At 32.6% G+C, this 22,316-nt stretch overlaps 1 protein-coding gene across 9 annotated transcripts in view; it reads left to right on the forward strand.

The window, feature by feature from the left end:
* The window catches only part of cnc (cap-n-collar), a 470,532-nt gene that overhangs the window by 375,259 nt on the left and 72,957 nt on the right, over positions 1 to 22,316 (forward strand). The window lies entirely within an intron of this gene.

Consider the following 22,316-nt stretch of genomic DNA (forward strand, 5'->3'; position numbering starts at 1 on the left):
TATTTACCGCAGTTGTTTTTTCTATTATTTAGCTCAGTTAGCCACCTCTGTTTATTTATGACGTGTACTTATAATTTTATTTGTATTCATTTTAGTTGTTTTTATTGTATTTTTAAAAATCATTATTACTTTTTATTTTTAGTTTATATGTATATATCATATAAAACAAAATATATGGATAGCAGTAGAAATGCGAGCAATTTCGGTGATATAGATATAGGAAGAAATACGTTTGAACAGGTAGATAAGTATTTAGGTTCTACGGTAACTAGAAAAAACGAAATTGATGAGCAAATAAAAGCTACGTTAAAGGCGGGAAATGCTTGTTATTTTTCAATTTCGAAACTGCTTAGCTCGCGCCTCCTATTGAAAAACATAAAAATTAGAATTTACAAAACTATTATCCTTCCCACTGTTCTTTATGGATGTGAGGCGTGGCCTCTTACACTAAGGGATGAACAGCGTCTTAAGGTTTTCGAAAATAAAGTATTACCCAAAATATTCGGACCGAAAAAGGATGAATAAACGGGAGAATTTAGAAGATTACACAACGCTGAATTAAGGGACCTACACCCTGTAATTATAATTCAAGTTATAGCATTGCGGTGTATAAGATGGGCATGTAAGGTTGTAGGGCTTAGTAACGAGCGGATCCCTAAAATGGTAATTAACACTGAACCAACGGGTAAACGTCCGAGGGGTAGACCGAAACGTAGATGGGAGGATTGTGTTAAAACAGATTTAGTGAAATTGGGGTTGGACGGGCATCACTAGAAGGATGTATGTAGAGAGCGTTTGGTGGTATCGGCATCGAACCATCGGGTTCGTTAAGCATTTAATAATCTAATCTAATGTATATATCATATGATTGTGTTCTTACATCCCCAATACCTATTGCCCTTTAGTTGGGCAGAATGTATTCCGATAAAAAAAGAAAACAGATTCATATGAAGAGGTCAATTCTAAAATGTTGCTTTTTCTAAAACTGATTTTATGAAAATTGTTATAAAATAGTTTTAAATTTATTTAATTATGTTTATAGTATATGAGATTTTAGCTTAAAATAATATGTCTGATATAAGTACACGAAAAAGATATCTGCTAAACCCTCTGAAACTTGTACATTATTTTGGAAAATGATGTTGAGGCGTTCAGTAAAATAATTAATTAGTATAGGAATAATCATGGCGGAAAATCCAATTCTTTTGGATTAGTCAAGCTTTCCTTTTCAGTAATTGTTCGCGTTTCTGGATAGCATTTATCCTTGTTTTAGTATATGGATAAAAGAAATGTTCTAAAAGTAATTTTGTTAATATGGCAAGTATTCAAATTTATGTTTTTTATGTCAACATCTTTTTTTCATACATTGTTTTTTTGTTCATACCAATCATTGTTTGCTCCAAATTCCTAGGTGCATTAAAATAATATTTTACATAAATGTAATTTTTTAAAATCTTCATTGGCATCATAAAATAATAAAACGTATATTTCAAAGTCTATTCTACTAACTTCAGGACCCTGTTTTGAATTTGGCTGTGCAGTTATTTATTTTCTGTTTCACTATAGCCGTGAGTCAGTCCTGTAGGTTCTAGAGTCCTCCGGAGTAGACACCTCATAAAGTAAGTACTCTTAATTGGGTAATAAACCTGGTGGTCAAGGATGATTCTGACCAAATCACATCCTTGTGCTATTGTTGGTCTAGAAACAGTACTTCCTTATAAGGTACTGCACCTATAATCCTTCATGGGTGTATATCAGTACAGATTTAATTTTTCCAATAAGTTTTTATAATGTAGCTGATAAATAATTATATACATTAATCAATAGGAAATTTATCCATCATAAAAACTACAAATACTATAATTGTAGCTGTTATCACAACTGGTACTTTTATAGAACAAAGCTATAAAATTCAACAAAATATTATACACTAAAATAAATAATTGAAAATGTTCAAAGTTCGAAACATTTCTCTTCATATATTCCTGACAAGCTATAAAGTGTTCACTTAGCTTGTAGTTAAACTTTTCCCCTTTACAGTATTTCAGTTAGCCCAAAAGAACCATCTCCAAGAAGTTGACTTGAAGAGCATACTAAGAGCCAGGGGCTGGCTGCAGTAATGGCCCACTGTGTACAAGCACTGTTTGCGATGGCTAAATGCTAGGTAAATACTTGTGCAACCTTTACCATAGCCGTCGTATTTAAAAAAAAAAATTAGTTAGTGCCATGTTGTTCGTTATTTTCAAGGAATTTTTTGCAAAAGATGAATTTCACTCGTATTTTCCCTTTCTCTAAGGGATACTTATAGCTTTCAATTATTGTTTTTCCTTAAGAATTATGAATAGTTACTATATTGATAACTATTACTATAGCCGCTGCCATTACTGTAGGGTCATTCTATACTTTAGATACAGAACTACCCCCGCCCCTCTGCACCCCTGGACGGTGGGTGGGGGGCGGTTCTCCATTACACCCCCAGCTGACAGGTACAAATGATCCTCCCTCCAACAATGAAACCTAATAGATAATATCTCTGTCGGCTAGCCAACAACATTACGGCCTCTTGTGCTCTCCTTCAATCCATAATAATATTATTTATAATTATTATCCTAGCGAATTTATACAAAACTATCCTTTTCCTCTAAAATTATAGGTTTTTGTTTTTTCATAGTTGATATTTATTTATGATTATATACAATAAAGAGTATTCTGTAAGGTCCAAATATCTTTTATATATCTTACGTTTATGGTATTTTTATTTCTTTTTTCTTAGTTTTTTTTTTTTACATATTTATAGCTTTCAAACAATAGGAAAATTTTTTTTTAAACTTACAAAGTAAAAGTAAATAAAAAATAAATGATAATGGAGAAATGAACAAATACTACTCATTTAAAAAAATAAATAAAACATATACAATAACAAATTTTATATATACTATTTAAGTATCGTGTATATGAGTTCAGTCCGTTTGTGGGTGTATCTTTTTAGTGATGTTTTTTCGTAGTCTCTTTTTTTTTCTGTACGAAGGTGTTGTCAGAAATGGTAGTTAGAGAGGATATATTTTTTTCATTATGGTGTTCTCATTAACCGTCAGACAACATATTTGAAATTCTGATGTAGCAAGGAAGTATTCTGTAATTTGAGTCACATAAGTCGATAGCTCATTTATAATTTATAAGTCCTGTTTAAATAAGTATTTTGCTGATACTGTGCATGGAGAACGTTAAAGATTTGTCTATTTCTAGACCTAAGTAACTGACGGACTAAGCTCATGCAACTGTGATACGATTAATAACTGCGATTTGATTTAAGGATGATATTTTGTGAATATGATAGCTTTCGTTTTTGATTCGTTAACTTTAATCTTCCATTTTATGGAATAAATGCTAATTTTCTTTAATTATAGCAAGGTGTAATATTGTTAAATTGATTTTAATTAAAAGTTTTGATGAAAGGGTGACAAAATAGGGTAATTTTAACTGGAACCGGCGCCCGATAGCCGACAAAATGTTTTTGAAAATAATTTATGTAAATGTAAAAAGATAGGCGAATTGGCCGAAACGTTGTTCTTTTAAAGAAATAAAGAGTGTTTTGGATACAATTTATTTTATTCAAATAAAAAAAAAAATATAGGAAACGTAGTACATTCTTTATATTCACAAGTCCTACGTGAGGAAATAAAGAATGTTTTGAGATTTTAATTTGAATACAATTGATTTTCTTTAAACAGTGGTAGCTTATGTTTTTGATTCGTTAAGTTTAATTTTTTTTTTAACTGTATGATTAACTGTTTCATCAGCATAGCGTGATTAAAAATATACTACTCTAGTACAACCATTGTATCTCCGCGAAAAAGCGGATAGTAAATTTTATTTTTTCACGGAATTTTAAAAAATAATTAGAAAAAGTAACTTTATTTAAATGTAATATGTTTGAACTATTCAAATATTTAAAGGAATAGAAACGTTGCGTTTCTAAAACTGCACTGCAAGTTTTCATTAGGGCTTTTTATTTATTTTTTATTTTTTCGTGTACATCTCCAACTGACGCAATATTCCTGATGAATACCTGCTGTATGATTTGAAACGTTGGAAATAAATAGTTGAGAACTATCTTACGTTTTGGATCTATGTTGATTCAGCGTGTGTAATTGACCTAAGGTAGTACGGGTCCGGATAAAATATCATAAATTGTAAATAAACTATTAATTGTAAACCAACCTTTCGCCCCCCTTTTATAGGACTTTATCGGGGCTAAAATGATACCAAGAACTAAAACAATCTAAGAATGTATGAATATAAGTATGTTATCTTAAATTATTTTATTTTATTTTATTTTTAAAAACAATATTCTGAAGGAAAATGTTAGATCAAGACGATAGAATACCTATTCTGCTTTAGTCCCTGTTGGGGAAATCCTATAAAAGTACTTTTTAATATGGGATTAATCAGTAGATTAATCTCATTCTCTGTTTCTATAAATCTGTACGGTAGTACGTAGCGAACGCTGTAAAATTCACAAAATCGTCATTGTTATAATCACTTTATTATTTTATTGTATGCGGCCCACTTCTGTATAGTGTTGTGCCGGTACCGATGCTGTTGTTGTTGGAGAAACCGCAACATTATCGGTTTCTGGGAAACGGTGAGGCTGTCGGTCGGTAGGAAAGGGTACTGAGGAGATCATTTGTCAAGAGGCGGACCTGAAGGCCGGCATGGTACCATTTGTCAATGTTCTCCGGGCAACGGTACACGTATTTCGATCGCCGGGTCCCTGTGGAGTTCTCCCTCGGGATCCGATGGTGACCAAGAGCTGGAGTTCTTTTGTCGTTTGTAGGCACGGCGTCTTTTGTCGGTGGCAAGTTGCTAAGCATATAACTGTTACGGATACTCCGTTTTATGCATTAAAACACATATAATTCAAACTATTACTTCAATTAAGATTTAAATAATGTCTTTAAAATTGATTCTTTTTTCTAGGATACACTTTTATTGGAATATTTTAAGTTATTGCTACAATTAAAACTTGATTAACTTTTTTTTTAAACTATTTTCCATTTTCTCTTAATGACAAACACTGATAGTCGCACTGAGGGTATCCTAAATTCAGCCTCAATTTTTCATAATTCAGTTCTGAGCAATTGATCGCATATTTTTTATTGTAATTAATTAATTTAATATTTTTAAAAATGTGTTTTATTTTAATTCTTTCCCCTTGCCAAAATCGAATTAATGCATTAGCTATTATGATTTTTAGACCTGACCTTGCAAATTTAATTAAAGTTGTATTAAAGAATGTTATGGAATTTTAATTTGCATTAATATAAAACAAAAATAGGGTTTTTATTATTATTATTAAGATATAAGTACTTAAAAAAAAAAAGAAAAGAAAAAATTAAATCTGCACAGCTAGAACTATGAAGAGTTCGGGATGCTTATATACTTGTTATATGCAATACCTTGTATAGAAGAACAATTACTGGATCAACGGTTGTGCAAGGAGGTGATTTGGTCCGAATCACGCTCGACCTCCAAATTTTTATCCTTTAAAGGGGTACCCACTTTATGAGGCTGGGTGGATCCCGAAGGGCTCCTGAACCCACAAGGCTAAATCACGGTTACAGTGAAACAGAAAATAATTATCTGCCATATTATCATCGGATTCGACCTCGAGTCCTTGAAGTTAGTAGCACAGTGCCTTACCACAGAACTGGTAGTTGGATATTGTAAAAAAAATTACAACAAAGGTGTGAAGAATTAGTAAAAAGAATAGTTGTACCTTAATTTCCATTGTAGGATAATCTGGATGGCAGTTGGGAAAGGTACAAAAATCGGAGAAAAACTATTTATTAATAACCGACATTTCGTCTCACTTTGCAGGTTTTCCTCAGAGGTCTCTTCTTTCCGGACTTAGCCCAGATGAAGCTCTAAAAATTGGGACAAAATCTTGGTTACTAATAAATAGCTTTTTTGCTATTTAAAAACCTTCCTTGACCGCCACTACTATCTTCCAATACTTAAATTTCTGAATATTATTATTTGGCAAAAACGTTAAATTAAAAAATTATTAATTCATTTTAAAACTTTATGATTTCAAATTTTTCCCCATTCATTAGAACGACCTGTTTTTGGAGCGGAGTGGCCCAGTTTGTCCTCGCAAGGAACTTTGGCATAAAATATATTTTATTTTACCCAGCCTCTATTAAATTAGTTCCCAAATACTAAGTTGTATAGAGAAAACCAATAGGGCCAAAACCAATGAGATGATTCTCATCTCGTTTTATTACAGTACAGAGTCAAAGTCCTTTTGAGGATTATACTGATATAATTTTTTTTCATAGAGAACTTGTCACGGAAGATAGGATTCTGTTCCCCGGGATATGTCACATGTTTAGCATGTGACACAACATCCCAATGTTGTGACACACCTCGTTATCCCACATGTCCTATTCACTTAGCTTCCTCCCAGAAATCCGGACAGATAGAGCACTGATAGCCCAAGAGGTCCTGAACTGATGAGCCAGACCCGGGAGTGAGTTATGATGATTGATGCCCGGTCCTTACCCTCGCATTCCGCCTGCCTCCTTTGTGCATCCACATCTAGCAGCTCTTTACTGGACTCCGTAGCTCCTGAAAGAGTTAGCTCTGGCGATCTGCTGTGTCTTCTCTTGTTGTGGATCTCTGTCATTTGATTCTGAAACAGGTCCCTAATACATCGTTTCTTTGCTTAAATAGTGGCATGTCTTTAAAAAACAAGTTTATTTTTGTTTTGTATTTGTCATATTCTGTAGATTTACTGTAAATTTGAGTCCATTTGTGACATATCTACTATTTTTAAAACAGATTGTAGACTAACCCCAGTAGAGAAAGTAATCTCAGTCTGTGGCACTATATTGGGAATAACTACTGGTAAAAAAAAAAGAAATAAAAATGGAGCTACATTTTTCTTCTTTTTTTTTTTTTTTTATACTCTCCTTCCAGTCAATTCTGATTCATAGGAGGAAGGATGGAGTTATCCTAGACTTTATTCTAACCAGAGAGAAAAGTCGAGTTTTCATTCCGTGGGGCCGACACGAAATAAAAGTCAACCCACACATCGAACCGGCGCTGTAGTTTTGAAGTTGCACACATTGAACACATTGTTGGTTGTATTTTATAGTTTGTATACATGTATTTAAGGGCTAATACAATTAACTTTCTTTATGAAACAGACCCCTGAATTTTCATAGGTTGGTATTTGAGATTTTCGGGATTTTGGACTATTGGTATTTCGGCCAGTTGGTATAATGGGCTAAACCTTGTTCAGAAGACGTTTTGAGACTGTTAGCATAGATTTCAATTTATTTGGATAAATTCAGCTTTTGAATAGGAGCCATGACTGGCTAAAGTTTAATTTTCTAAAAATGTTTGTTCCATTGGAACACGAACCAGCGAAACAAGAAAAAGAATTATTTTTTTGTCATTAACCGAATAGGTTTAAAATCAAAACTCTAGTTCATTAGTTGAAGTTTCATTGTTGAGTTTTTGTTTTGATGTAATTTGAAATGTTTAACATTTTGAAGGATTTGTTGAATATTTGGTATTTGAGACTGCCAAACCGTACATATGAAACTGCTGATACGGTTGCCATGGTGAAATAAAAACACTGGCGATATCTGCGTAGACAAGGGGTGTTACGGTTGTCATGGTGAAAATAAAAGACGAGCGATATTTTTTAGACGAGTGAGTTTGTTTTTTTTTGGTGAAGGCGACAGTTTTGATTTTGAAGACGTTACGATTGTTCAATGTGAAGTGGTAATAGTTTAAACGCCCTTTGTCTTTACTGTTTGAACCGAAATAGCACCATATGAGAAATGTCATCTTATATGTTTTGTTTTTCAAAATTATGGTGTTCTACTTCAATGGACGGTCATTAACACTAGAAGTGGGGATATAGTGCAGTGACGTTTCTTCAGCATGTCCTGGATAAGAGAATAATAATGTAAATATAGTTATTAAGGTTAAGTCAACCTATAAGTTTTAATTGTTTTATTAATTGATAAGAATTCTTTTTTTTCCTTTATTTCATTCTCTGTTATATAATTCTTATTGTTAATTTACTTATGTTTTTTTTCTCGGAATATTACGATAATTCAACAGGTGGGCAGGTAACACCCCTAGATTTTCTGTGATCTACATATAAAGGTATTCGCCAGTGGTCATAATTCAACAATTGTTTATATAGTGGTATATTTTAGCTATATTGTGGGCATAATGCTTCGGGGTTTTCGTTATTTCCAAGAAAAAAATAACGTGCAGCCTAAGGAGTAATTTATTCTTTATTGTTTTGTCCTTTTGCGATTATATTTATTATTTTTTATTTTCCTTGAACTTACCCTCTTCTCCGCTGAGCGTGGGCTACTATAAAAGATAAACATATAACTAAGGATAAGTCAAATTTGCGGTTATACTGCCGTATCCTTCATCCCCTGAAGAATCTTCATAATTAATCCTTTCTGGTACAGTTGATCCGGACCATTCTTAACTTGCTTTTTTCCTGATGAGGAACGTCAATAAAATGTTAATACTTCATCAGTAATAAAAAAAATTACACTTCCTCTTGGATCCCTTACCCCGACATCCCACTTGTTAAATAGGACAATAAACCTTTCCACACGACCCTCCTTCTTATCGGACGCTCCTTCCATTTTTTGGTAACCGCGCCTCGAGGGCCCAAGAGATTCCTGTTTTTGCTGACCGCCAATACGTGAGAACGAATCGCCAGGTTCTTCAACTGCTCCTCTCATTCATGCGAGGACTTGAGTCCATTGAGCAGATTCCGGCACGACTCCTCTTCATCGCCTAATATCAACATATTTATTCCTGGTCTTAGTGACGGGTGCACGAGGGCCCTTTTACTGCAAGTTTCAGGCACGCCTTTCACGTACCGGTTTCGAGAACTTCATAACAGCGCAATCTCCGTTTGTGTTTCTGAACGGAAAGATTTTTTTTTGCATTATAATTTTTATTATCTCAATATAGTACAAGAGCCCTAGAGGAGAAAAAAGGCAGTTATTTCACCCCAATTTTCGATTACTTTAATGAAAACTATATATAACTACTAGTCAAAATTTATGAGTCTGCCAAGTAGGGAGAATAAAAATTTTCAAAACGTAAAAAAAAAAAATTTCGGAACTCTATATCTTTAAAACACCAGAAAACGTCATTTAAAGTGGAGTAAATTTGCTAATATATGAGACATAAGAGAACTATTTACGTTCAATAGTTCTCTAGATATAACTTTTTAAAAAGCAACATTTCATTAAAATGTCCAGAACGTACTAAAATATCAGTAGTAGGGTGAATTAATTTTGAGAAATCTATATTTCAAAAACCATTTGGCATACAGATGTCTAATAGCACTCAAATTAAAGCTAGTTTAACATGCTATAAACTAGTTTATGAAGTTTATCTTCGAAGGTGTAGTAGTTTTAATGTTTTATTTCCCCTACCTATTCTTGGCAGACTCATAGATTTTATTCATCGTAAGTAATTATACATAGTTTTGATTAAAGTAATCAAAAACTTTCGAATATTTTTAGAAAGTTAAACTTTAGTCAGTCAAAAGTCCAATTTTAAATCTGAATTTTTCTAAATAAATTGAAATCTATCCTCACTGGGTTTAATCGTCTTCTGGACAAGGCTTCACCCATTATCCCAACTAGACAAAATCCTGGGATCTTTTTAATTATGAAAGTAATAGTGTTATTCCAAAAGTGTTAATTTTTTTAGTATTTATTAAACAATTAATCTGTTTGTAAATAAAATAATATAATTAAAAAACATGGAAATAACGTCTGAATTTTACTATGTCGGTTAGTCATTTTAATTATATACATAATTTATCACAACAATATTTGTTTGAAACCTTCCCCACACTCAGGACAAATTTAAAATTGATGTAGTTCTAAAATTTTATTTAAGATAGTCCATCATGGAACCCTGGTATGAGGATCAGTATCCTGGCTGAAAAGACTATTAGATTATTACAACATTTACTAGACAAACTTTCTAAACTGCCAATCCATTACAAAAGACTGATCTACATGATTATTATAAGGCCTATCTGGACATACGGAGTTGAGCTTTGGGGCTTAACTAAACCATCAAATTCCTCCCGAATCCAATACTTACAGTCCAAAATCCTTAATGCCGATCCGATGTCCCATATGTTGCCGATTTGGCCAGAACCAGATACCAATCCTTCCATGATAAACTCCCCAACCACCCAAATGCACTTATTTCTAACCTGGCTTTCCATCATTACTTAATAATCCTCGTAGGCGTCTGAAAAGAAGATGGCCTTCTCCTCTAGAAATGTTATTGGAGTTCTATCAATAGGTAGATTCTCCACATGTTTGTATCATGTCAGTATGTCACGTACAGCAAATTTACTTGTTGTATATATTTTATACAGCTGCAAATAACATTAAATAAATTATTAAAAAAAAGATTATCCATGAGGATTAGATGAACCTAGAGGCTCACATATTTTATATAAAGTGGATGTCTTTGTGTAAATTTGGACGGGATATGTATATTACACTATAAACTTAGCTATTAAACTTTTTTTTAATGAAATAATGTGAAACAATAATTAACTAAATTTCTCTTTCGATCTAAATGGTCGGGAAAAGTGTTCCCTCCTCCATTTTCAATAAGGCACGGGTTCCCACCTGGAGAATTCCAGTTGGTGGTTAAGGTCACAGCGGCAGCCTTTGGTCACGGCTCCGGACGAAAGTAGGCTCACCATGACAAGCTCATCGATTTGTAACGTGGGAATTCGGCGGTTATTCTCATCATTTGGTTTATTAAAATTATTAATGTATTTATTCAACTTATAATAAATAAATTACATTTTCGTTTCGCACAAAATTTATAAGTGACGATAATGATGAGTTAATAGTTTAGTTTGGATTGTATATGAGAAGGTGGTTAGGTGGGTGTTCAGTGGAGAACACAAATAAGTGATAAGAATTATAGGCCATAAAACGGACCTAATTTCAGGCCTTGATCAGGGCTTAGAACAAAAAACACGATAATAGCCATAATGATTAACTGCAAGTACTCTTGTTCTTTTTTTTTAAATACTTTTTATTTTTTGATAGATATTACAATCTGCCACACAGTTGTAGGCAATACTTATTCTTAATTTTCACCATTATATTGTTTTGATAAATTATAATCGTGTAAATTACTTGTGATTAAAAGTTTTGATTTTTAATTTATTATGAAGAATTGACAAAAAATGATTAAATTAATGGCCTGAGCAGAATAGCCTGCATAAAGTGTTTTAAAATTGATGTGGTTTTAAAATTGTATTTAATATTGTCCTTGAGGATGGCCTAAACGTCGGAGTTATAAAGAAAAATAGATTTTTTTGATACTAAAATTGAATACAATTTATTTTATTTAAAAAAATAATTCTTGATATATTTTATATTACCTCAATTTTGTATAATTTCCAATTTGTACATTCATTTATTTAGTTGATTTCATATTTATATTATTTTCTGATCTTATTCTTAGTTTTAATTTAACTATATTCCCTGCATATTATCATGTATAGTTTTAATATTCTGATAATATTACACGATGCATTTTCTTCAATACTACTTATGTACCTATAATATGTGTTTGTTAAAATTTTTAAATGTCAATTTGATTTCAATTTTTTATGCCTGTAGAAATGATAAGTATTTATTCTGATAATATTATAATAGTTATATAGTAACCAAAATGAAGGATCCTACGGACGCGGACTCGGTTTCGCTAGGCTGGGTGCGAGGGAAGAATGTGCTGGAGCTGGAGAACACCCCACCATCCTCAGTCAGGGTTCGGTGAGCAGAAGCCATCAGCCTCTTCTAAAAGTCCTCTACAAGCTTTCTCCACTTCTCCCTCCACAATTACCGACGCTCAATATTGACAAGTTGATTTATTATTGTTTATTGTTTTTATTTTTCTTATATATAATGTTAGACAAGGAAAGTAATAATTTAGACAAGGAAAATTTACGTCCTTTGTCCTCTATGTTACGAAATTTGGATCCGATCCGTTAATTATGTTATAATCCCAAAAATATCACACCACACCAATGCCACCACCACTGTTTTCCACACTTACTATTCGAACGACATGATGTGCATTGTCAGTATCAAAAAGTTTAAAGTTCTCAAGCAAATTCTTCCCTTTTCTCATATTTTTCATAGTAAAATATGGAACATTCCTGAATATATAGTCGATGTTTACAAATTCGCTCATATGAGAGAAAAAAGATGTTAGGAGTGTTCTATGGACATGACGCACGGGGTTGGGGTGCAGGTCCCAGTTTGAACGTAGTGGGTTCGATTCCCACCTGAGACAGTTGACATTCATTTTTCGATCGTCCCGTGGAATGAATCTTGACACTCCCACCTTGGTTAGTACTACGCGGTAACTAAGTTAGCCGCCAGAGGTTGGCAAAAAGGACCACTAGGTCCACTTGCCGGACTTGTTCCTCCCACCAAATAGGTACCAGTAGGAATGAACTGGTGAAAAAAATTCTCAGTCTTACCGTTGCGAGGAGGTATTGAGTATAGGTGGCGATGTAAAAGAGAGAGTAACATAAACAAGCGTCAATAACAACATCAGAGTGTTAACAGGAGGTAGACGCAAGTATAAATTAAACGGATGAAATACTAGGAAAGTATAGTCGTTTATTTCCCAACATGAGAAAAATGCTCAAAGCTCCACCTCTCCCGGGTTAATAATTCTAGTGCTAGGACTAATGAGATAGGTGAGTGAGAATTACCTTGTTTTAAACCTGACCGAATCACCAACTTCTCAGAATGATAATTACCGTTTCGTAAAACTTATTAAACATTTCAGTCAAATGCGGGAAATGTGCGTCTACTGCAATAGTACAAGAGCCAGGAAGAAAAAAAGGCAGTTATATCATCCCAATTTTTTGATTACTTTAATGAAAACTAGGTATAATTACTAGTCAAAACTGCTGAGTCTGCCAAGTATAGGTAGGGGGAATAAAAAGTGGCGGCTGTTTAAAAACCTTTAAAAAACACTAATTTTTCATTCGGAGCTCTATATCTTAAAAACTACCTACAAAACTAGAAAATCCAAGGGAAAATTATTTAAAGAAGAATAAATTTGCTGAAATATTAGCCCTAAAAGTGCTATTTACGTCCAATAGTTCTCGAGATATAGTTTTTTAAAAAGCAAAATTTCTTTAAAATCTACTGAAAGATTAGTAGTTAGTTAATTTATTATGAGAATTCTATATCTCAGGAACTATGTGACGTACAGATGACTATTAGCACTCAAATTAAAGCTAGTTTAATGGACTATAAAGAAGTTCCAGGACTATACCTTCGTAGGAATAGTAGTTTTCATATTTGCTAAAATAAATTGATTTATAGTTGTTCAGACAATAAGTTTGATTTATGAAAAACTTCATTTCAGAAACCATTGGACGTACAGATGTCTGCCAGCGCTCAAATTAAAGCTAGTTAAATTTACTACAAAATAGTTAATTATGTTTATTCTTGTAGGAGTAGTAGTTTTTATGATATTTGACAAAATAAACTCACAAAATGTTAATTTCTAGGTATTCGTATAAAATGTTGGGTTTTTGAAAAATATATCTCTAGATCCATAAGACGCACATATGTCTGCCAACACGCAAAATAAAGGAAATTTAACTTGCTATAAAGTAGTTTATGACACTTATACCCTATGTAGGGGGTAGTAGTTTTTATGATATTCACATATAAATATGAATTTGGGAAATAAAAATTTGTCCGAACAACTATAAATCAATTTATTTTAGCAAATTTCACTACTAATCTTTCAGTACCTTTTCAGTTTCTAAACATTAATTTTTCATTCGGAGCTATTAAAATGACTACTCCTTCGAAGATAAACTTCATAAACCACTTTATAGTACATTAAACTAGATTTGATTTGAGTGCTAATAGACATCTGTATGTCAAATGGTTTTTGAAATATAGATTTTTCAAAATAAATTCACTCTACCACTAATCTGTCAGTACGTTCTGGACATTTTTATGAAATGTTGCTTTTTAAAAAGCTATGTCTCGAAAACTATTTAACGTAAATAACTCTATTAGGGCTCACATTTTAGCAAATTTACTCTTCTTTAAATGACGTTCTCTTAGGTTTTCTTGTGCTCTTCCTACTTTTTTAAGATATAGAGCTCCGAATGAAAAATTAGTTTTTTTTTATCGCTTTGAAACAGTCGCCATTTTTTATTCCCCTACCTATACTTGGCAGACTTATCAATTTTGACTTGTAATTATACATAGTTTTCACCAAAGTAATCAAAAATTGGGGTGAGATAACTGCCTTTTTTCTCCCCATGGGCTCTTGTACTATAAGTAATATTTAGTATATACACGTCTATAGTCATGCACATTTATTGTATATTCGTTACTTAGAACATTGTAGCTACTTAACAACTCATCGTGTATCGATAGCTTGAGATTGAAGTATTCCAACTGCTGTTCAGTAATTGTTTCTGAGAATTGCACCTTGGCGTCAATTTTCAGCCACATGATTTAGTGCGCATTAACTGGGAAGCAACACAAGTTCCTGCTTCATAATCCTCACCGCTGTTATTTCCCCTGAATTATCACCATATATAAATATTTATGTAGATATTTTAATAGATATTTTTATCGCCGCCATACTTCTGGTCGGTGTAGCGGGTTATAATTATCTAATCAAGCAACTATGTATTGCCTACTGGAGATCCGCCTTATGTTATCCACTATTCATTTATTCAATTTAAATAATCTGTTTATAAAAATTTGTTAGACTATATGTGTATAGATGACAAAATTTCAAAATGGAAATTAACAAATATGAGGATATAATGTACATGAGTATGTGATAATATTCCGAAACGTTATACAAGTACAAAATAGGAAATAGTTTATACTGTAATTGGAAGTTTTCTTCTCCACAATCATTTAAAAACAAATAAATAAAACTTATTTTTAATTTACTTTGTTAATTTTTTTATAAATTTTCACTCATTTTAAATCATTTTTAGTCATACCTTAGTTAATCCTCTTACTTTTGTTACATTATTACTTTGTTATAAAAATACAAACTGTCCAAATTAAGGGCAATGAGTATTAGTGTTATAAGTATTCATTCATAACATATATCGAAAAAAAAGATCCAAAAATAAAAAAATGTTAACGATAACAATAGTACTCACAAAATTAAAAAATAAATAAAAGGAAAAAAATGCAAACATGATATATAAATGAAAATATAGTCGATATTATTAAAACTGATAAAATGATTTATAGAAAATAGAAATAAAATAAATACACATTGAGTCCTATATACGATGATAATCCCTTAAAGACAGTGTTCTTTATTGAAATATTTAATTTAATCGTAGAAGAGTTGATTTTTAAAAGGCTGTTCAAAAATATTCTTTCTGAAACCCGCAACAAACATCAGGGATAGCAGAAAATTTCAGCCAGAGTGTGAAGGTGGGATTAAAACTTAGCTATCACCGACTAGAATCGAACTTGCAACTTCGTGCTTCAATATTCAATTCTCTCCCGTTATGATAATCTATGCAGCCTCAGAACCACCCACAGCTTAGAGTTGCTCAGCATATTTTTTAAATATACCTGGACTCCTCGTGTTTTGTCTACTTATAATTCACCTTGACCAAGTGTAACTTGTAATCTTATTGTTTTGTCATCACAGTAGCGATATTATATATATCCTTCGGATGTAGCAATATCGATTATAATGGATATCTTTCCACCATCTCGTTCGCGCTGAGTTATTTTCGACCCCTGATGACATAATTGGCCCAGGAACCAGAAGCAAGACAATTAAGGAGGTGGTAAAGGTCCCACTGGTAATTACTGAGCGGATAGAGATGTATAGTTAATTCCAGGGTAATTAATTATAGGAAAGTTAATATCTCGGCCCTGAGACGTCGCGGGTCTGACCCCGGTAGCTGGCAGTGAGAAACTGATTTTACACTCCAATAACCTTACTCTGTGAGAAATGGCTACTCAAAAGTATCGTTTGCTATATTTTTTTATAACTCGTTAGAAATAGATACCGGTTTCGAAACAGGTATGTTATGTTATTTATTTATTAAAGGGATCATAAACTTAACGGATCTTATGGTTTTTATGAAAAATCTCAATGACATTTTTATGCCATAGTGATAAAAAAATGTTTTTGTTTTAATCATTTATTTATTGTTATTTACAACTGCATAACCTATATACAACAAGTGAATTTACTGTAGGTGAGATAGTGACATGATACAAACATGTGGAGAATCTACCCACTGATAGAACGCCATTAACATTTCTAGAGAAGAAGATCTCGAGGCCATCTTCTTTTCAGACGCCTAGGAGGATTATTAAGTAATGATGGAAAGCCAGGTTAGAAACAAGTGGAATTGGGGTGGTTGAGAAGTTTATCATGGAAGGAATGGTATCGGTTCTGGCTAAATCGACAACAAATGGAGCCTTGAGGTCCTGATTGATAACTTGATTTGTTACAAAGTAAGCATTAAGGATTTTGGACTGTAAGGATTAGATATGAAAGGAATTAGGTGGTTTAGTGGAGCCTCAAAGCTCAACTCCTTAAGACCAAATAGGCCTTATTATAGTCATATGAATGGGTCTCGTCCAGATGTAATCCTAGGTAACGAATCTATTTGGCAGGAAGGAGTGGATTATATACTGTTGGGCCAGAGGTCATTGGTTTACGACGAAGGGTAAATGTGATTTGGTGGGATTTATTGGAATTAATTTTAAACCTCCAATTTGGCACCATTCTTCAAGGGTGGTGATGTGGGATTAGAGGGTTTGGGATATGATATTGGGATGTAAGGATCATTGTTCACTGACAATAGACATGTATCGTCGGCCTACGTGATGAGGATAGGTTGGAATATCAGCTGTGAAAACTGTATAAAGGATAGGACCAAGGATACTATTCTGAGGTACACCAGCAGACTGACGGAATAGGGATGAATAAGCACCGTTGTAATTTACTTGAAATAATCTGTCGGAGAGATAAGAGCGGATATTGAGGAAGTATGTAGGGGGAAGGAATGTACGGATCTTGTATAGCAGTCCTGGGTGCCAGACTCGATCAAAAGCCTGTTCTACATCAAGAAAGACTCCCGAGCAGTACATTCTGCGCTCTAATGAAGACAAGACATCAACCACATGATGACATTGCTGAATAGTGGAGTGGGATGTTCGGAATCCAAACTGGTGATCTGGGATTATGTGGTTGGAATCAAGGATGGGATACAGGCGTTTCAAGATGACTTTCTCAAGTATTTTGCAGTGATAAAAATAAACCTCTTATTATGATCCGGCATGATTTAATTGGTTTTAAAATTATTAGCAATAACTTCGGTTAGTTGGCATTTATACTCTACAATTAGTATTGCTAAATCGATCTATATATAAAAATACATTGTATTATAGCTACCTGATAAAACTTGGTAGCGTATTTCAATTTAAAATTAAATCGCTTAGAAGTAAACTTTATTAATAATGTGATGCATACGTTTAACTTAAGACAGATAAATACTAAATACTAATAACTAAACACAACTACGTAGATAAACTCAGTAAGGAACTAGGTCTAGAAATAAATACGGATAAAACAAAATATATGGTAGTAAGACTAACCTGGGCGCGTAAGGCTGTGGGATTTAGTAACGTACAGATAAATTGTTGATACTGAACCGACGGGTCAATGTCTAAGGGCTAGACCGAAACGTAGATGGTAGGATTACGTTAAGACTGATTTAGTACATTTAGGTTTGGACAGGCGTCACAGGAATGATGTATGTAGAGAACGATAGGTGGTACAGGGATAGAATCTTCAGGTTCGCTAAACTACTATTCAAAGTATATGTCATTTTATATTTAATTTGGTATATTTTTTAAATATATAATTTATCACCATTTATAAATATGAATTTTAATTTTCTCTTTTAGATTAGAAATAATCTGACCTATCCATTCCGAAAAGACATTTAAAATAGAAATTTTAATTAACTGTGAAAACTAAATCGTACTTGCTAAAATCCATTTAGAAATAAGCCTAGCTCAGATTTATTGTCCTGCTAAACAGAGGTATTTATTACAGCTCTAAACTCCAGTGATTTAGCAACACGGCTTATACACGTGCCCCAAGGTGCAGGGAGAAGACGCACCTGCAATCACGAGAACGTTGTAAAGGCTTTGGATGAGAGTTCTTTATAAAGATGTTTTATTTATCCTGTGTTAATCACTTCATAGGATTATTGTCGTTTCTACAAAGTTATAATTGAAATTATTAATAATAATAAAATAAAATTATGTAGGAATTCGGAAGACCTGGAAACAGTCAAACTGAGACTTTACCGGCACGTGGTCAGAATGAAAAATGAGAGTCTTAATAAGAAAATTTTCGACAAATTCTGCAGATACAAAAGTACTGGGGAATATGTAAAACAACTGAAAGAGGAACTGGGTAGACTAAAAATAACGGATAAAGATTGCGTAGATAAAGAGAATTTCGGGAATAAACAAAAAGAGTTTGGGGTTTTTGTGGGAAAGAGGAGAGACGTGGGGGAAAATGAGACTTAGGAAAAGGGGGAGGAACATTCCAAGATGATGAAAGTGTATTAGAGTAGAAGGAAGGCGGAAGGTGTGAAGATGAATCGAAAATGATATTCCCGTGGTCCTTGTTGGCCGATTCGTAAAAAAAAAAAAAAAAAAAAATATTATTTAAAAACTCCGATTTTTATATAATTTGGCACTTTATTATGTAGTAAATTATTGATGTTTTTTTTTTTCCATCAAATAAAAGAATTTGTTACAGTTACATCTTGCCGTCCGTTTAGAAGCACTATAATTATACAAAAGTTTCAGGTACATAAAATTAAATCTCCAAGATTAGGGATATTTTCATTCAAACCCTTTTGAACACACACTAATGTTTCAGGCTCGTAAAATGTATTGTCTGTCTGCTATTCAGCTGGCTGGATTGTTGTATTAGTTTACGGAATTTTTTTCGTTATTGTGCATCTAAAATGACTTTGAACGTTTAAACTATTTTATTTAGTTTCGTTCCTATTAACCGATTCTTGCACTCGAAGTTAAACCTACTTTCGATTATCCTTTCGGTCAGCTTTTTTCCGACTTATAATACTTTCCTCATCCTCCCTAAATAAATAAAGTGTTATATTTTTTTAAACTAAAGAAGTACAAGAAGTAGAGACCCCCGGTAGCGGTAGAGATGGGTGAAGGGCGGGGTTGCGACAGATCGTGAGGGACTGCCCACACTCCAGGCCCCGACAAAAAGACCTTTCTTATTTAAATCCTGCTACCGTCTCCAGCCGCCCACGGCATCTCTTCACTTCTTTATGTTCCTTCCTCTGGCCTACGCAACTCTTTCTTATAGCTGCCACTCAGTGCTCTACTCCCGTTGGTCAAAGACAATGGAAGCAGCGACCTCAACGTCATGAAACCAAAATAATATTGAAGGCTCTGACCGGTCAAGTATTAATATCAAGAGGCTCTTAAAATCTAACCAAATATTTTTAAAATGAAGATTCTTGATAGTCATTTTATCAAATGCATTTCAATTTCATGCACTTTTAAATATTGCTCGATTTAACTATCTTAAGTCTCCGTTTCCCATTTAAAGCAAATAATTTCATAAACTATATTAGATTGTAGCTCTATTTTGTGTTTGTCTTTCTTATGAGTGTTATATAAATAGTTATAATATTTATTTCTATAATGAACCCATTATTTATTGTTATATTTTAGTGGTTTATGCCTGTTTTTGTTTATGATATTGTTTAATAGATTTAATTACTCTTATTAAGCAGACGAACCGTACCGCTAGCTACATGCCTGAGGACCGAGAACAATTAACCGAACAGTCAGTCCAATTGGGCAATAAAATAAACACCCATCGCCGTCCATTATCCGCCCGAGAGGAACCCGTGACATGTTCCCCATGATGAGGTTGATGTTTGCATCATTGGTCCAATAATTAATGGATGGCTCTGACCCCTGGCTTTATAGCTAATGATCGCATTGGGATCCTTTTTGTTTTGGTATCTGTAGCCACTCGTCGGTTCTGTTGGGACGGTATGCGGTGGATTAGTGTACGACTGACGCGGATTGCTTTGTTCCAAGGACATCATTGTGTCCTTTTATTTCGTACTCTGCATCTATGCAATCCGTATTCATAAGGTGATTATGTAATCTAAATAGTGGATAATAACTTTGCCTTCATTATTGCGCTTAATGTCCTTATTTATCTTTGGGTATAGACGAGTGGTTCAGTAATTGTATTTAATATTTCTAGAGAAAGCTTTTATTCAAAAAGCAGTGCCACCCATACTAAAACTAGTTGGACAATTGTTTATTATTCTTATTTTACATAGGCATAGTCAGTAAATATTAAAATACATAATAGCAATAATTTTTTGTTGTTATTATTTTAGTTTATTTTTTATAATATTATCATTTTTAATTAATTATTTATTTAATAAATAACTCAAATACTATCCAATTATAGTCTCAAAAACTTTATTTCTTTTATTCGTCCAACGTTTCGGCCAATCCGGCCATCTTCAGGGACATCTCAATACTACTTTGCAAACATATAATTTAAAACAACTCTAAAACTTCATTCAGGCTATTCTGCCCAGGTCAAAACATTTATATCTAATTAGTTAATTATCCATTAAAAACACAGTTTGACCTGAATTAATAGACTATTAATAGTGTTAGCAAAGAAATAATTTTTGACTGTGTTTTTAATGGATAATTAACTAATTAGATATAAATGGTTTGACCTGGGCAGAATAGCCTGAATGAAGTTTTAGAGTTGTTTTAAATTATATGTTTGCAAAGTAGTATTGAGATGTCCCTGAAGATGGCCGGATAGGCCGAAACGTTGGACGAATAAAAGAAATAAGTTTTTGAGACTATAATTGGATAGTATTTGAGATATTTATTAAAGAATTACCAGTCTCAAGAAAAAATTAAGATTATAAATTAATTATTTATTTTAAAATATTCAACATACATGAATATAAAAAATTAAAGTTATAAAAATGTAAGTGATAATTATAAATATTTAAAAATAACGGATAATAAATGTGAAAATAATAAATATAAAAAATAGTAGTTAAAAATCTCTCCTCACGATATAATTATTGTAATTTAACAATCCGTGCAGTACATATTATGTATGAATTCATCCGATAATTATATCATGCATACACCCAGTTTGAGATTGAACCAATACTATAACATCAGATATTGATTATTAAATAATTATGATCTTAATTTTTTTAATATAATACTTAGATTCTTTGGCAATAAGCATAATTTAGCTCGGTAATAGCAGATACAAAATTCTGAAAGATAATTAAAATATTCATCTATTTATTATAATTTAATTGCTAATTAAAATTTAAATTAAATATACATGACGTCTGGATATCAAATATCCCAATTTTAATTCAAAATAAATATATTCTAGAAATTAGTCGTATAAAATATGCTTACCTATTCAAGTACATAATATATTCATATTAATGATATTATTAATTTAAAGTATTAATAGCTGCCTGTATATTTGAAATATGTTTATTGATATTTTGTATATATATACATATACTTTTTGTATTGGTATTGTATTTATTTTTTATTTTTCTTTATTTTCTGTTACAGGTAAGCTAATTCGTGTGAACAATCGACAAATAACCTTAACGTAAGTCCTATTTTCTCCTCAAATATGTTTTTATCTATTTTTTTTTTCGTTTTGTGCCAGCTAAAATATTCCTGATTCTATTTTTTTAAATAAATATTTTTTTTACACTTGAGTTGAGGAAACATTTCTTTTTTTTTCCTATACGGGAACTCCCAGAGGAACCGGAGCTCTCGTATCAATCAAGAGTGATGTTGACACAAGTCACCCCGAGTGGATCCTCGCCTATCAAAATATTCCCCCGTTCGTTTGTGCCTCGGCTTCTCAGTGGGGGTAAAAAAATTAAATAAAAAATAATCCGTATTGTGGCAGTATAGATAGATGGTTGGGATTATGCCATGATTCATCATCCGTCGATACTCGGCATTCATTGTCTGTCGGAATTTTAATGTTTATTTCATTTTTTATGATTGATATTTGTTTTAATAATCAATGGAATATGTTCATAAGATTATAATTATAATAATTATAAT

The sequence above is a fragment of the Halyomorpha halys genome, unplaced genomic scaffold (genome assembly GCF_000696795.3).
Source record: "Halyomorpha halys isolate HHAL.00 unplaced genomic scaffold, Hhal_1.1 Scaffold168.1, whole genome shotgun sequence".
Classification (NCBI taxonomy): domain Eukaryota; kingdom Metazoa; phylum Arthropoda; class Insecta; order Hemiptera; family Pentatomidae; genus Halyomorpha; species Halyomorpha halys.